We start from the raw sequence: 17,951 nt of genomic DNA, 5'->3' as shown, positions 1-17,951 counted from the left end.
AAGTAAATGAAAAGACTTTTAATTAATTAATATAGGGTCGATCATAACTCTAATATGTCAGTGTCTTTTTAAGTCTGACATACATTGATAGGGGGCTAATGAGAAAATTAGTTGTGTCTTATATAAAACAAGAACTAATAAATTATTAGACATCTATGAAATATTTTTAGAAGATTGAAAGTGTATATGAAGTATGTGCTTATTAGAATACATTCACTTACTAGTACTCTTCTCCTAATTATAAGAAATTAAATATTACAAACATATTTCAAAATTATTTTAAGACATAAAAGAAATATTTTTAGGCCACTGCAATTCTAAAATGTAAAACTAAACGCCCAATTATTATTTGTTTAGAACTTTTTACCATAAGCCATTGTTTAACTACAACTATAACTACTAGCGAGAGGCAACGAATTCGTGGATCCACGAGAAGAAAACGAATCATTTCAGATCCATTTCACATTGTCGCTTAGAGGGCTTCCTTAAACGGTTTTCTCCACGAAAGGCCAGTCAATGGACGAAGCAAACGTCTAATCAGAATGGCTCTCGCGTTCTGAAAGGGCGTTCACATTTAGTTCACACGTACTTCGGAATGCATTGTCACATTCATCTCACAAGGATTAAATCAATCATTTCAATTGCCGTATTTCATTGCGAAGGAACCGATGTAATCGAGGGGAACATCTGAATGTGTACTTATCGACAAATAACAATAATTCCTCTCAGACATTAATTCCACTTCATTTTGAGGGTAAACCGACTGCGCCTATTAACAGATGAAGCCTCCCTCGCATATCATCTTCTTCTCTGCCGTCAACTGAGTCCATGTATTCTCTTTTCGGCCGTCAATTGAATGCGCCCATTTCCTATCTTGGAAGGCCACGATTCAATCCGGAAAGCTTGGAGTCCATTTTGTAGACCTCGAGATTCTTGTTTTCATCATTCCGTACAACACTTTCCAAAGAAAATTTGGGCAACTTTATTCCATCAGAGGAGAAAACCTAAAACCTAAAACCTAACTTAGGGCTGCGTTTAAGAGGTTAGGGATCATAACCAGTCCCTGTATTTAACCTGGTTTCTGCGATTTCTTTCATATTCTCTGTAATTTCACAAGTATTCCTCAGGGTCATATCACAAGCTCTTTGTATTTTTCAGCATTTCTAAGGATTCTAATGTTACAAACTTTTTAAAGGTTATTTTCATATCCTCTTTCTATTTTTCATTTTTTTCCCTTGCCCTAAGCGGCCCCTGTAAAATTCTGTGTAAATTCACAAGCTTTTCTTGAAGACTAATTTTACAAGCTCTTTGTATTTTTCAAAATTTAACTGAGGCTTTGCGATATTTTCATAGGATCTTTCTATTTTTCAGTATTTTCCTTATGCTTTGTGATTTCTTCATAATAATATGTAATTTCATAAGGTCTTTGAAACATTTTATCACAAGATCTTTTGTTTTTCAGTATTTTCCGTAATTTCTACAATTTGTGTAACTTCATAGGCTTTTAATAGTTTTCATTATTTTGACTTAGTTTCACCGTGTTCTGTAAATCTCTCTGTAAGGTTAGGATTTTGAGATTTCAGATGGACAGAGAAAGAATAGAGCTGAACAAAATAGCGAAAGCGACGGCTAGGCGGAGGAAAGGTTTGATAAATAAAAGCGCATGAGCTCTCCATTTATGCGGTGCAGATGTCGAGCTTCATCATTTTTCCAGGGATTTTCTTCGAGTTCTCCAATACCGGGTACGCATTGTAGTGCTCTTCTCTTTCCCCGAGTTTATTTGTTCAGTGAAAAATGTGCAGTTTTTTAGATAGATCTACTTGTATGGAAGTGCGTTGGCATCTACCAGGAGATATCGAATTCCCGACTGAATAGCGTTTCTAAATATTTGCTCACATTAATCACCCTACAAAGCAACTAGATTTTCTGCCCTTTTAGACTAGTTAGGGTTTTTCCCTTCTTCAGACTCGTATCAAAATTAATCTTTTTAAAATTATTCACAAGTGATTTAAATTCAGTATTTTTTATTTATTTTTTGGATAATTTGTGTTTGAACTATTAAATCTAATGATATTTAGGCCCTGCTTAAAGGTTTTGATAGCAATTTGAGTCTTAGTTTGTTCTTCAAAAATTGTGCACTACTAATCTAAACAATGGTCTGATGAAATAATTGTATTAAAATAGTTTTTAAATATTTAAGTTTCTTATTCTCATTGGCTTACTACATTTTTTTTAGTTGTCTTTTCTATTTATTCATCAAAATATTAGAGAAATTAACAAAGGTTTGACAAATGCCATTTCTAAGACAATCCACTTGCCCCGTGTATTTATTCACATCTTCTATAAGGAGGGTTTTCATAGAGATTTCTAGATTTTTTTTCCCTAAGTTTCTCCATGCTGTTATATTGCTATGGGCATCCACCTGTCTGTGCATCTCATGTCATAGCATGAAAAAGAGGAAAATTTGGCAATTAGAGTTTGGTTGCATGTTCTGAGGTGTACATTCGTAAAAGATTTTAGTGCATAGATCATCATGTAAGGTCTTTTAAGCTAATTTTCGTAGAATACTTAGAAACCATAGAAGAGTTGGGGTTGGTTCAATGTTTGTACTAATTTAAAATGCTGTGATTTTTTTTTTTTTTCTAAATATCTGACCTCGCATTTTGCTTATGGTCTACTTTTGGTACTTGCATCAAATTGAGTTTGGTAGTACAACGCTAATTAGGGCACATCCCATACATTCTAAAATAAATTTTTATTTATAGCAATCTGTGTAGGAAATACAATGATCCTCTACTATGAGAGAGATTGATTATTTGTGAAAAAAAAATTTATAATAGGACTGCACGAGAGAAGATAGTCAAGATTTTACATTCGCTTCTTAAACATTTTTCTTGTTCTGTATTTGACCTACTGCAAGAAAAATCTTTAGACCAATGAAAGAGAGGCAGAGAGATTGTGCAGGTAGCCAAAATTTTGATTTCCTAATATTTGACATGTAGTTTCATTTGGATAACATCCCTATTTCAGCATTCATAAAGCAGTTCATATGCAATATCTATTTTTCTAAGATGACAGTAGGCTTTGATAATGAAATTAACATAACTCATTTTTTGGAGATATGGCAATCTCAGGAGCCCATAGGTACATTTTATAAGCTTTTAAAAAAATCTTTAGTACTAAAAAACACATTAAGAACATAATTGAAAATCTTAGTGTAGGTCAGCATTTGAAATAACACATTACCAATAACAATTTTAGTGCTCCATTACAATTCTGAGTTTTGTGCATAAACATTTTCATTAGTTCTTGAAAAAAAACAATCACAAAAAACATTTCCTAGTGAAAGTACACTACAGTTAAAGTACACCTCAGAACATGCAACCAGAGTTACTTAGAACAAATTATACACTAGTTAATTAGAGGTGTACTTTCACTAGCAATATTCTGAGTTTGGTCGAGGTGTTCTAAGGTGTGCACTAGAGTTACTTAGAACAAATTATACACTTCTCACGATACTAGTCAATACATTAAGAAAATACTTCCAAAATTTATGACCTCTATATGCAGTCACTGTAAATCTAAGGTTTTGAGCAATATTATTATGGAATTGAAAATTGTCAGACCAAATTTCTATTTTACTTTTACTTTTTTTTATATTATAATCTTTTCTATTTTAACCAAAGATAATTATCATAATTATATCCATCATGCTTGAGACATCTTCAAGTTTGCTGTATGTACCTATTAGTAGTCACCTTCAAGAGAGGGTAGATGTTGCAACTATTTCATGATCAGTTTGTGGTCATTTTCCATTTCCCCTTGTCATATAAGTTTCATTTTTTGTATCATGGTATTTACATTGCTAATTTTAAAACCCTTAACTATAGGTAGTAATTTTTTTTTAACTCATTGGCACTCTGCTAAAATTTATTCATAGAATTGTTAGATGATGAGGATTGTTTTTACTTCAATTGAGCATTGGAGGGATGAGAGCATTTGAGGGATGAGAGTCAAAGGCACGATTTAGGATGTATGCATTTTTCTTATTTTCAGAGTTGTTTTATGCTATGTTATTAAAGTTTTTTCCTACTTTCACTAGCAATACATTACTTGTACTTGTGTAATTCTATATGTTTCATATTTGGTCAAGGGCACATCCTTTCCATTATTTGACCATGTTAGGGGTAATTTATCATTTTAGTTTTCTACCACCAATATTTTTGTGTAATTCTATATGTTTTGTATTTGGTCTAGGGCACATCCTTTCTAATATTTGATGATAATATTTGACAATGTAATGGATTTATCATTTTAGTTTTCTACCACCAATATTATTGTAAGTTATAACAATATTATTCTTGTTTGAAGTAAACACTACCTCTTTGTTTAGTTATATTGTTTTTACCCTACATCATTTACAACATTTTCAATTTATATTAATACTTGTGTCATTCATCACAACAATACATCTCAATTCCTCTAGCACTACTAAAGACAATGCATATTCTAAGTCTTTGATAGTGACTATTTTGTAGAATGTGAAATCCTTAAAAACCTAAAGTACATTGATAGCTACTCAGACTGATTTACGAATACCATAAGCTATAATACAACTAACTACCAAGGTTCATCTTACAATTTTGTTTATTATTAGTGACTCTTGTTCTCCAAAAATAGAAGGCTAAGCACATTATTGACACTCTTTTGGGCTCTATTTCTTATGACGAAACTCTCTAATTCACAATTCACATGGTGTCCCTCAATATTTATTATTGGAATAGGTATTTCTTTTGAACATAATTTCCACTATGCTATCTTCTACCCTTGTTTAGGAATCAGGGTTTGTCGCTTATATTTGGCATGATTCCACACAACACGCTTCTTTCAATAGCTATATCCATTGCAAGGAATTGACATTTTATCGCACTAATAAGCTCATAGAAGTTATAGATAGCCCTACAAAATTGATGCCAAAATAGTAGGAGTTTCTCTTTCAATTTTTAAACTTGTAACATTCTCATTGTTCCTTGTCTTTGTGAGGGATTAGGAAGAGTTATTTACAAAATTTTTATTCCATGCTATTAAAAACATCAAATATGTTAATAAGTTTCTATCCATATTTTCCCCTGGTCCCCTTGAATGAGCATACACAGCTATAAGAAAGCTTTTGAAAAAATTGTTAATGCCTTCTCTAGTAAATATAGATTGGATGTAAAATGTTGAAATATGTTATTGTTGATCTATAAGTAAGATTGAAAAATGAGTGTCAACACACTTAATCATCTTCACTATACATGCCGAGTATACAAAGGAAGCCGAGCTAGAATTTCTTTATGTGCTGAGTGACTCAGGATCCAACAGGAGCCGAGCAAAGCAGGAATTCAATAGGTGTCGAGTGACATAGTAATCCTATATGAGCCAAGTAATTTAGGAATCAATAGAAGCTAAGTAATGCAAAAACTACAGTAGATGCCGAGCAATCTAAAATAGATGGTGTCGAGCATCAGTATTACTTCATGTGTTGAGAAATGCAGGATCAACATAAGAGTTTGTGCAATCACAAGCCAAGTTAAAAAATGGTTATGCATGACTCATAGACAGGATAAAAGGATAAGATCAAATCCTCACAATCACCTATGCGATCCTCATGGAACTAATCAGAAACTTGGAGATTGCATGTAGCCAATGGGTGAATTTCAAGGATTTGAGCGGGAACACTTTAATCAAGGATGCATGACGGAGAACTAATCTTTATAAGGGAGTTTTGACGCCATTGAACATGTAGAGGTGAAAGGAATCATAAGAAGAAGAAAAAGCAGAGCCTATTAAGGTCACTGCAGCACATTGGTGTCAAATATTTAGAGGAAAGGACAACATTTACACATCCAGTTGATCAGAACAAAACAAAGAACACAATCAGTAGATCAGGTCTAGCAGAGATTAGTTAATAGTAGAGTAGATCAAGTACCTAAGATCAGCATTAGAGATTGCATTAGATTAGGTGTATTATTCTAATACTCAATACTCTCTCACAATTTTATTAGGAACTTGGAAATCTCATGGACTTGGGTAGGTTTAACAACCTTATGTAAATCCTTTAATAGGGTGGCATTCTAAGTTGAATGTTCTTAAGTCCTCTAACAAGGCATACTCCTAACAGGGTGTAGAAATCCTTTAATAGGGCCACATTTAACAGTGTGTTGTAGCCTTTAATAGGGCAAACCATCAGAAGTGATTGAAATCAATTGCTACAGTAATTTTGTGGGTATCCTAGTTTTACCTTCTTATTCCTGGAGGGTTTCTGGGTTACCAAAATCTCAAGTGTTATGTGGTGATGCATGTTTATTTCTCATGATTTTTTAATGTTTATATGCATGCATGTTAATTTTAGTTATATGTTATTAAGGGTTTAAAAGTGGTTAAAAGGCTAGTACTTCTGATTCACCCCCCCTCTCAGAAGCATTCTTCCCATTAAGACATTCCAATAGTTATATGCATACTCAGGCTTCGCAATCTATCACAATCCATGATATATAAGTGTACATAAATTTAACAAAGGTGTTTTTCAAAAAAAATAAATCCAGAGAGCCATGGTGTTTTAAAATAATACATGGGTTTTTCTTTTTAAGCCAAAAAGATATTTTCAACTTGGGATATTTGACCCATGCATATGCAACCTATTGGAAAAATAGTAGAAGCCTGCTAGAACTGTAGTAGAACATTAAACTTGTTTTGCTTGGTTGATGGAAGATATGTCTTTGTACTTTAGTGTCACCTAGGGGTTGATTAAAATTTTCAAATCAAATTCTCTCTTCTTTAAGGATGTCTTGCTCGCAAACTACATAGTCTCTAAATCATGTGATATGCCTAATTTCATCCATGAAGTTCAAGTTTCAGTATTTTCAAACTTCTTCCAAATCTTATGGTATTTAATATAATATTATTATTCATAGCAATACTATTTTATTTTAAATAATATGGAGTTATTTAGTTTAATTGTTTAGCAATGACAAACTATTTTGACAACTTTTTTGGATATATTATTTATATTTAATAATAAGTAAACTTGTATAAGTTAAATTTAATTTTAATTTTTCCAAAAGTTGTACTCTTGTGGAATTTTATGATGAACTCAAATTTGAATTTGAACCTTGTGACTTAGCATAGTATGGATATAGGCAACTTAATAAGTTAGGCCTAAGAAGTATTGGTACCATGAAGGTTGCCAAAAAAAAAATGATTCTCTTTATAAAGAAAAAGATTAGGTCAAGCCTGAACCATCTGCTACCTAACCTATCTATTACTCCTATTTTTTATTTTTTATGGAGGGTTCATACATGCAAGGGAACCTAGCGAGGCATGAAACCTGCGAGCTACCAACCTATAAAGGCCACCACGTAGACAATTTTGATGACGTGGATGCCCCTCAATCTTTGGCTCTAAGTCAAAGGGGAGGTTTGAGGTCCTATTTTTTATTATTAATGTGTTGAAAAAAACTATTTCATCTATTTAATACACAACTTGTTGTCTTTTATCAGAAGCTTTAGAATAATATGAGCTTTCATTGGGCAGTCACTTACACTATTTAAAATTTAAAACTTGTTTTTACGAATTAATTTTTGGAAGATAAAAAAGTTGTAAAAAAGTTGCGCCACATTGTGCCTTGAATATGTATTTGAAAAAATGCAAGAAAAATATTTTAACAAAGATTTATCCAAATATCCCTCTTTTCTTATTATTCCAAATTATGCTTCTAGATATTCTCATTTATTAAATTAGTAGATTACATCAATTAGTTACATATGACTTTATAAAAAATGTTTTAAAAAGTTTTCATGAGCCTCAATAGTATAATAAACTAGAGTAAAACACTAATGTTTCTTTAATATTAAAAAAAACTCACAATGTCAACTGTTATTGAAGAAGTTACTTTTAGATATTTGATAAGATAATTTATATACTATATGATGGGTGGGTATAGGCACACAAAAATAAAAACACACAAAAACACAACGTGCTATGATACGATAAAAATATATTGTATTCAATTCACCATGATTTCAAATGAATGCATAGTGCCTTTTTGTAGGCAGGTGTACAATATTCTAGGGAGATCTAGCATTAGCTGACAAGAAAAAATATCTACAAACTTCAAGAAAATACTTCTGCTAATTCAAACTTCTAGAAAATACTTTACCCAACACAACATAAACCTAAATCAAATAATCTATAAACATCTAATGACAGATAATAAATTCTTAGTAGAAATTACTATTTCTAACACTCCCCCCTAATTTCTACTATCAAATATTGTTGCATACAAATTCCAATGTGTCATGTAATCTTCATATTTGTTAATGCACGAGTACTATCTTTCAAGGTTGTAGCCTTTAATTTCTACAAACATTTTGTAAGCGATTGGCTACCAATGATTTCCTCTTTTCACTAGATCCATTGATAATCTTGCCTCATTTGTCACAAATGCCAGTAACCTTTTGCCTCTTTGATGCCTTGCTCTAATCTGTTTACCAATGCTGTTGCATTTCGTCTCATACTTGAACATTTGTACCTGAATAAACCTCTGATCATTCCAGAAATTCTTTTCCAATTCGATCCATAGCTCTATCCACAATCCAATTTGATGTAACCTGCCATAAAATCTTTACTGCTCTCTTTATTCCAACATGTCTTATAATAATGATTTTTCAAGCCACAAATATTACAAGGATGTATATCCCAACATCTATCCTTTGTATGCCCTTTCCTATTATAGTGTGAACATTGCACAATATTTATGCTTTCAATTGATTCTCTTGAACCTCTATTCATCTTTCCACTACCTGCATCATATCCAAGACCTTCATATTTTGGCCTAATTGTATCTCAGTCGGATTCCTCAATCCTTGTTCATCATTTCCTAGACCTTTACCTTTGAAACCCGCTCTTTCCATAATCTTCAAACCAATATTGTCATTATAACAGCTAGAAGTTCTATCAATATAATTTTCATGTTCATCATTACACTACTTTTTGCAAACAACTTTAGCAAAATCACATTTCTTGATCTCATAATCACTCAAATCATTTGTTTCATCACATACAAATGGTTTCACATTCAAACATTCTTTTGCTTGTTTCAAAGTAGATAGTTCCTTCTTTGACATATAATTTTTCTCTTTCATTTTTTTCACATTTTCTTCCAAAACTTTGTTCTTTTTTCTCAGCATCATCAAACAATTTCAACTTTTCTTCCAATTCTTTTTTCTGCTCTCTAAGTTTGCATGTTTCCTTCACCTGCCAATTATGTACTTCTTCCACAAATTGTAGCCTATCCTCTAGATCTTTAATTGCCTCTATATGGACACTAATTTCATTTAACAATTTAGACTTTTCTTGTCCCATTTCATTTCTTACTTTTCCCAATTCCTTTTGCAAAATATCTTTTTCACACAATAATCTTGCATTTTCTTTCTTCACCATCACTAATTCTTCTTCTAACTTATTTATCTTCTCTTTCTAAACTCTACCAGCTTTTCAAATTGTGATAAAAGAGCAAGTGGTGTGTTGGTACTGCTAAATGGTGGAGGATTGTTTCTGTCGTGAGAAAGATAGTTGTTTTGAAGAAGATCACACATCAAGTATTGAGCAGGAAAGAGAGCAAGTCGGCAACAAAGCACATTCTTGAGAACAACAAAATCAGTGGAAAGATCTGTTAACGGAAGAAATGACAGAGAAAAGAATAAAAGGTATGGTGTGAATTCTTATAATTATTTAATGGCATTTGAGAAATTATGATAGCTAAAGAATATTGTGAGGAGTCTAGCTGTTTAAAGAGTTTGTTTCAAGTTGTTTGAAGATTTAATTAAAAATCTGGAAGTAAAAAGACATTTAGAATTATCTAAAAGAAAGAGTAAAGTGTGTTAAATTGTTGATTTCAATGGGAAAAACTTTTAGAGTTCAAAAATAGAAGAGAAATAATTTTGAAGAAGAATTAGTGATGGTGAAGAAAGAAAATGCAAGATTATTGTGTGGAAAAGATATTTTGCAAAAGGAATTTGAAAAAGTAAGAAATGAAATGAGAGAAGAAAAATCTAAATTTTTAAATGAAATTAGTGTCCATATAGAGGCAATTGAAGAGCTAGAGGATAGGCTAAAATTTGTGGAAGAAGTGCATAATTGGCAGGTGAAGGAAACATGTAAGCTTAGAGAAAAAATAAAGAATTAGAAGAAAAGTTAAATTTGTTTGATGATGCTAAGAAAAACAACAAAGTTTTAGAAGATAATGTGAAGAAATTGGATGAGGAAAATAGTATGTTAAAGAAGGAATTATCTATTATGAAGCAAGATAAAGAATGTTTGAATGTGAAACCATTTGTATGCAATGTATCATATGACACAAATGATTTGAGTGATTATAGGATTGAGAAATGTGATTTTGGTGAAGTTGTTTGCAAAACAGAGTGTAATGATGAACATGAAAATTGTATTGACAAAACTTCTAGCTATTATAATGACAATATTGGTTTGAAGATTATGGAAAGAATAAGTTTCAAAGGTAAAGATCTAGGAAAGGATGAGGAATCTAATTGAGACAATAGTCAGGCCAAAATGTGTAGGTATTGGATATGATACAGGCAGTGGAAAGATGAATAAAGGTTCAAGAGAATTTATTGAAGACAAAAAGATTGTGCAATATTCACACTATAATAGGAAAGGGCATACAAAGGATAGATGTTGGGATATACATCATTGTAATATTTGTGGCTTCAAAAATCATTGTTATGAGACATGTTTGAATAGAGAGTGCAAAAAGATTTTATGTCAAATTTTATAAAAATAGATTGTGGATGGAGCTATGGATCAAATTGGCAAAGAATTACAGGAGTGATCAAAGGCTTATTTAGGTACAAATGTTCAAGTGTAAGAAGGAATGCAGTAGCATTGGGAAACATATTAGAGCAAAACATCAAAGAGGCAAAAAGTTGTTAGTGAACCCTGTCATCAGCATTTGTGATAGAGGAGGCAAAATTATCAATGGATCTTGTGAAAAGAGGAAATCGTTGGTAAAGGCCGCAACCTTGGAAGACACTATTCATGAAGGCATTAATGGATAAGAAAATTATTGGAAATTAGCTTTTAGCTTTTGGCATCAAACAAAAGAAAGGATTTGGATTTGTATCCAACAACATTTGAGGTTGAAATTAGGGGGGAGTGTTGGAATGTGTAATTTCCCCTCAAATGAAATGTAAAGGCATAATAGATGATTCTAGAAATTTTAAGAGGATTACCAAATAGGGTTAGGCTATAGAAGACATTTATGTTTAGATAATTTTAGAAAATTCTATTTGTCTTATGTTGGCTAATACCACTTATAGAAACCTAGGACAACTCCGATACACCTTGTGAAAGGTGGATGGACAAAATAAACTAAAATGGAAAAATACTCCATGTGTTGTGACACTAATATATTTTATGAACCCTTTTGTCCATTGAAATAAAAGAGATTAAACACACTTTATCCTTTTTCAACAACTCACTATTGTATTCTTTCAAGATTTATTTATGAACTTCTTCAATGCTTTTGTCACAAATAAATATTTACCTCTTTTAGAAATTAATACACATGAAACTTCTTTCATTCATTTTCTGCAAACTAGTATAATAACACATCTGAAACAAATTGAGTCACGCATTTTCCTCTTCATAAAATTACAACTATAAAAAACCATTCATTTTCAGCCTTATCTACATTTCCATTTTCTATCTTTACTTCTCAAGACAAAATATTAACAAAGCTTCACACAAGCTCAAACCTTAGCAGCATTTTTCAGCCATTGACTTTGTAGTCTTCAACTCTCTAGGATTTGACCCTTGTGCTCTGAAATCTTTATCTTCCCATGATCTTTAACCTTGGGCTTTGATACCACTTTGATGGATGGGCAGAGACATACAAAAATAAGAACACACAGAACACAATGTGCTACAGCACAATAAAAATATATTGTATTCAATTCACCCTTATAGGCAAGTGTACAATATTCTAAAGAGATCTAACATTAGCCGACAAGACAAAATATCTATGAACTTTTGGAAAATACTACAGCTGACTCAAATTTCTGAAAAATACTTAAGCCAACACAACCTAAACCTAGACCTAATAATCTAAAAACAATTACTATTTTTAACATTGTATTTGTTCTTATAGTATATTACTCCACACAAGATACGAACCCCAAAAATATTGTAAAATGTGAATTCTTTTTATATGCATTTAAAACCCTTTGGTAGAATTTGGAATTTTTAACTGCACGTAATATTGAGTACTTGATTCACATTATCATTTTCTACCCTAACTCCATTGTGGCATTCTAATACAATATTCTTATTTATGCTGGTAAAAATCAATAGGAAAGGGAAAGCGAAGAGGTGGATTATTAGTTAACAGAATTGCAGATTCTATTGGTATGTTTCTACATGGCATTTAGTTAGTGTAATATCCCCTCTCACTATATTAGCTAAATTACTTGAATTTTGCACTCTTATGTTATCTAATATAATAGCTTATGATGGAAGGTTGATCGATATTACCTGTGTTGTTTCCTTCTCAAAATAATATTCTTCTAAATATTGGATGACTATATGAATGAGTTGTAGAAGGGTATTAACTTGGTAGCTCTCTAATCCTTACCTGGTATTATAAACTTGTATATATTCTCTTTCTTTGAAGATATAGTGAACAAATAGATAAATCAAATCATTGTTGTTTTTGATCTTTTGAGTATGTACTTCTGTTACAACCTCAGTGTGTACTGAGAGTGATACAAATATATCTACCATCATGTATTCTATTCCATTTATTGTTCATGATATGTCCCACTTTTTGATGTTTCAGTATAAGTATTTTAGGTCAATGCGTGGTGATAAAATCTCGTAAGTTTTTGATCTCTACAGCTACCGATATCTTTGTTCCACTATTCTATTGGATGGTAACATTACCAGATTGTTTGATGATGAACCCTTTTACTTGTCATTTCACATATTGGATTATATTTTTTTTTTCTTCACTATTTCCTGTAGCCAATATGTTGGATGATGAATCTTTATATTGGTTTATGATAGTAATTATTAGTTTTATCGTAAGCATAACTCTATCTTATCGCTAATGAAGATATCCCTATGTTGAGTTATAGCCTTGTGTTGAGATGTTTTCTATCTAAATGATGATTGGGATAAGTATCTAAATATGTCAGCGGTTCTATTATGATTCATTTTGACTTTAACCTTCTTCATATACGATGGAAGTTAATTGAATAATCTTTCTAATCTTTGTCGTCAAACCTGCTGACGACCTTCCACTCACAATACATGCTCTATACTCTTCCTTTATTTTATATGTTGCCTGTATCTCTATGTTCATTTATATATTTCGTTGAACATATATCTATTCCTACTTATGACTAAAATATGTGTGTTCTTCTCTCCAGTCAATGTTCTTATCTAGATATGGCTATGGCTTTGAGCGTTTGTAGCTAGTTTACTCACGCAGTTCAATATTGATAGAGAGAATATGGAATCAATCTTCTGTTTAACGAATACCTTACTGTAACTTCTCCGCTGATATATAATATTGAATGTAACATATGTATTCTTCACAATGTCCACTTCATTTTGGGCTTTTTATTCTCCTAATGCATGACGCCCTTTTCTTTCTGAACATTTTGAGTAGTTGAATGCATGTAAGGAATGAAAGATATATATTTTCCGATACGATTCTAAGTCCTTGTTAATATAATCTCTTGGTATACTTATGACCCTATGTATTGGTAGTTCTTCCTATTGATTTGGGCTCTAAGAATTGTAAAATTTATTATAAGGAAATAGTTTTTGACAACACTATTCTTATTTTTTACTAATTAGAGTTGTATAAATGCTAATTGTATATCTTTTATATTATATAATCTTTTCTACATTATTGCTAGACTTTTTTTTATCAATAGATCTTTCCTATTAATTACATATTAAAAATACATATATACAAAAGAGGGGCCACTATCGACAGACAATCAAATAAGACAACTATCCATCAAAAAATATTTTAATAAAATAAATAAAGCCCTTAGGCGGCAAGCTAGTCGAGGCTGAGTCTTTATCATCAGAATCCCAGAATTTTGTGGGTTTGGTAGATGGTTTAGGAAGAGCCCAACCATCAGCAAAGGTGATAGTAGCATCATCTGTCACTTTCACTCCCTCTGACTTGCGTAGAGAAATAGCTAAATCCAAGTAAGGGAAACACCATTTAGGGTCTTTGTGTACAAAAGGTCAGTGTGCATCAAGGGTAGCAAGAAGAGCCACTAGGGACCAACCCAAACCCATCCTTTATGGAGGCGAGGCCAAGAAGATTGCAACATGGGAGTATGCGAGTGTCGTGTTGAACTATTTTGGCCTCTCCCATTGACTTCAAGGAGCACGAACACCAGAAAAGATATATGGTGGTACACTAGAAGGATCGTACAAGGGGCATTACCCAATGATTAGCAAACTTAATATTGCCAAACTTTGAAAGTATTGTCTACTGTGATTAACAATTCCTAAAATCATAGTATTGTAGACCTATAGATTTTTCTTCCCCTTTCGTCGGAATGAGTTTGAACGCCATATAAGATGAAAAGGTTTCCTTTTAGAGACACTTCTCCTTATCGAACAATTAGATAATTCAATATAGCAATAATCAAATAGAGTTGATTTGTTATTTAATATTTGAATACTCTATCAATAATTATCTACTAGGATGTTATGTTTATCGATCCCCTCAAATTGACACATCAGTTATATATATACTAATTTGTATTGAGTTTGGGGCATCTATAGTTGGATGTTGGAGATTGATTATAGAACTCCATGGTTCAATTTAAAGATTTAGTTATTATTAGTGTGACTATTGGATTCGTTTGATCGAATATTAGTTTGAAGGTGCCAATCAGATTTGCAATTTTTTTAAGTCTACTTGTATTAACCAGTGTTTGATAATTTTAACATATTTGTAAAATTTAAAAAATACTATATATTGAAAATCTTATTTGCTATGAGGGAAAAAGGCAATGAAAAAATAATTTTTGTTTGAAAAAATTCAATAAAATTGTAAAGATACAAACATGACCACTTGTCATTAATTGTCCTGCAGTACTGCAGTATGTCATTAATGTAATTACTGGATACAAATATTAAGTTTAATAATAATAATAACCGTCGCAATTGAGGAGTTCTTTCTATTCTCGTTACAGGCATTTGGTCTTTGTCAATGGTGTTTTCGGGCTGACTACCAGCAGAACGAAGCACTGAAAGGGCTAGTGCCATTCTTCTAGTGTTGTTGGATTTGTTGTTGTGGCTCAAACAGTAGAATTTGTGAGTGATAATCGACACTAATGATTTCTCTTGTTGCTTTATAGCCGTGTCAGCATTTCTTCTCCATTTCAAATTTTCAGAGTATATATTTGTCTTTCCATTGACGCATTAGCCGTTCACGGATGTTGCAGATATTCCTACCCATATCCTTGCAATTGGACAGCTCGATCATTTCTTAAAACTGCAAAAGTGATGGCTTCATATTTGGGGATTTACCATTTGCTTATGCTGATAAAAATGTTTTCTCCTCAACAATTTCTATTTCAAATTTAGTGTTTTTCCAAATACATATGTAGGGGAAATATTAATCAAATCTTCTGCAGGAGCTAGCCATTCCCTCTCCATTTAACTGCCTGCTGTTAGCATTTTTCATGCCTGGAGATATTCTTCTTCCTTCCACGGAATCACGCCATGCTTATCTAGATACAAATAGTATGCGTACATTTGAGCAGCACAATTTGTGGCACCGACTTTTTTGGGATGACTTCCTCTCAGCACTAAGTTGCAGCACAAACAAAACCCTCTTCCCCCATCTGTACAAAATGCCCATTCCATGGCCAGAAGAAGGGTCTATAATGGCCAATTTTTTGGTGAGCAATTAAGGCATTTTTATTCTGGTACTGTCCACTCCAGTCGGGGCCTCTACGCGTCAGCCTGCACTAAAACAAAACAAAAATTTAGTTTACTTCCCCACCAAAACTCCGAGCCCTACTATCTACCTCAAAATTCATCATTTAATCGCATCTCGAGCATAAAAAATACAGTATCTTATCTATAATGGATGTGTCCTGTGTCATATTGCCTACCAAATTTCCAAACTACTTTGAGAAGAAAGATAAAACGGACAAACGTTTGGCAGCCAAGGAATTCGCTGATTCAGCATCTCAATTTTTCTCTTCAAGAAGCGTAGGATTGAGTGGGCTGCAGACAAAGCAAAAAAACTTTCGAATTTCTATTTTAAAATAGAAATATTTTCGTGGTCAAGATATGCTTAGTTGTACTACTAACGTATTCATTTATTATATCCTCTAACCTGATCCAGACAGCGTGGATACATGTAATTGCACAATGTATATAATTAAAAAAAAACATATATGCATGCCCTAGCCCATGGTCATATGTCCGTTCTCTTCGCTACCTATAACTCCATCTGTTGATTGTGATGCATTCTTTCTGCAAATCGTACAACAGTTTGCCAAACAAATAGAATATAAATCATTTTTATCGACAGTCAGGGGATTTGATTGCACAAAAATAAATATAACTCCACCCTGAAAGTTCTGTTCACCCACCCTCAAAATTCATAATTTCTACCACCGAATACACAGATAGTGAAGGTATATGTTGAAACAACATAATCCAATGACACTTATACCTGTTGGTATATGTTGGAAAAAAAATTATGCGAAACAATAATTGTATTCGTACTTCCCTTGCTACAGAGATTTTGTAGGTTGATCAATTATGTTGTAATTTTGCATTAAAAATGGTTACTATAAGACTGAATTTTCTATTATCATGGATTTACCTATGAGCTTCTTCACACTTGCCATGTTAACTTCAAGTCACAGAGACAGACACTTGATGCAGACAATTGCAAGTAGCGAAGTTATTGAACATTTTGTATGTCTCTTTGCAGAGTTAATTATATGGATTTATTATTATCTATTATTATATTTGATCAGATTTGGAGTAGGACATGTCATTATCTTTGAATTAATAGGAAGATATTAGTATGAATTTGTGTTGGTAAGGGCTCTGATTGAGTTCCTTTGTTCAGGTGGTAGAATGCTCTTCTTTAGGCTCTTTTTTCAAAAGAGCAGTTGCAGAGGTTCGATGGGAACTCAAAGATTTTTGTGACACTAAAATGTGGCCTTATAATGTTTGATACCAGGTCACTTAAAATTTCCATTGGACGAACTGCCTATGGCAATCCTTGGAGGTTGTTGGGGGATTACTTGGTAGCCTTTTTAATTACCTTAAGATCTTGACAATTTTAAGCCTCATTAAAGAGTATGTGATTCTCCTATTCTTTTATTCTAGTCAAGATGGATAATATGATTTCCAATAAAATCTTTGGGGTCACTGAATCTTGCGCAGAATTTTATTGCTCTACGGATAAAAGCATACGAGTACATAGACAAAAACCCAATGCCCACTATTCAGAAAACTCAAAACACTTGATGTTTGCTTAGAAAGAATATCAAGTGTTCAGCTAAGAATCCATCCAACGGATCTCGCCACAATTTTAATAGAGGTAGATGCTTTCCAAGAGAAGTAACATGTTTCACTACAAGAAAATGTCTTGCATACAACCAAAAAGATGATTTATTGCGAATCTTTGTGCCCTGAAATAAGACTTCCTATAATTAAAGTGTGTGTTAGTCGGATTTTTTAAATCATGCAACAAAATTGTATTTCCAGCAAGAATTCCTTCATTGTTTCTTCAATTTAACTTATATTTTGGATTGTAGTATAGAGACCAAAAAAACTTTAAGAAGGTAGACAACTTAAATGTGATCCCATTTTCATTTCTCAATCAAAAA

General features: G+C 32.4%; 1 long non-coding RNA gene across 7 annotated transcripts in view; it reads left to right on the top strand.

Annotated features, from left to right (window-relative positions):
- The first annotated feature begins 592 nt into the window (after positions 1 to 592).
- LOC149533962 (uncharacterized) overlaps positions 593 to 17,951 on the top strand; it is a 36,766-nt gene continuing 19,407 nt past the window's right edge. Inside the window, exons 1-4 of one of the 7 annotated variants that reach the window (XR_016356939.1) lie at positions 593 to 1,195; positions 1,568 to 1,742; positions 12,412 to 12,465; positions 17,186 to 17,743. This is a non-coding gene — a long non-coding RNA (uncharacterized LOC149533962). Of the gene's footprint in view, positions 1,196 to 1,531; positions 1,743 to 12,411; positions 12,586 to 17,185; positions 17,744 to 17,951 lie in introns of those variants that run through there. The other 6 variants (XR_016356941.1, XR_016356940.1, XR_016356938.1 and 3 more) reach the window with 6 other exon arrangements.

The sequence above is a fragment of the Cupressus sempervirens genome, chromosome 10 (genome assembly GCF_028749045.1).
Source record: "Cupressus sempervirens isolate cs-2001-9-10 chromosome 10, ASM2874904v1, whole genome shotgun sequence".
NCBI classification, from domain to species: Eukaryota; Viridiplantae; Streptophyta; class Pinopsida; order Cupressales; family Cupressaceae; genus Cupressus; species Cupressus sempervirens.
The sequence above is the reverse complement of the archived record's forward strand: the minus strand, read 5'-3'. Positions and strand labels throughout refer to the sequence as shown.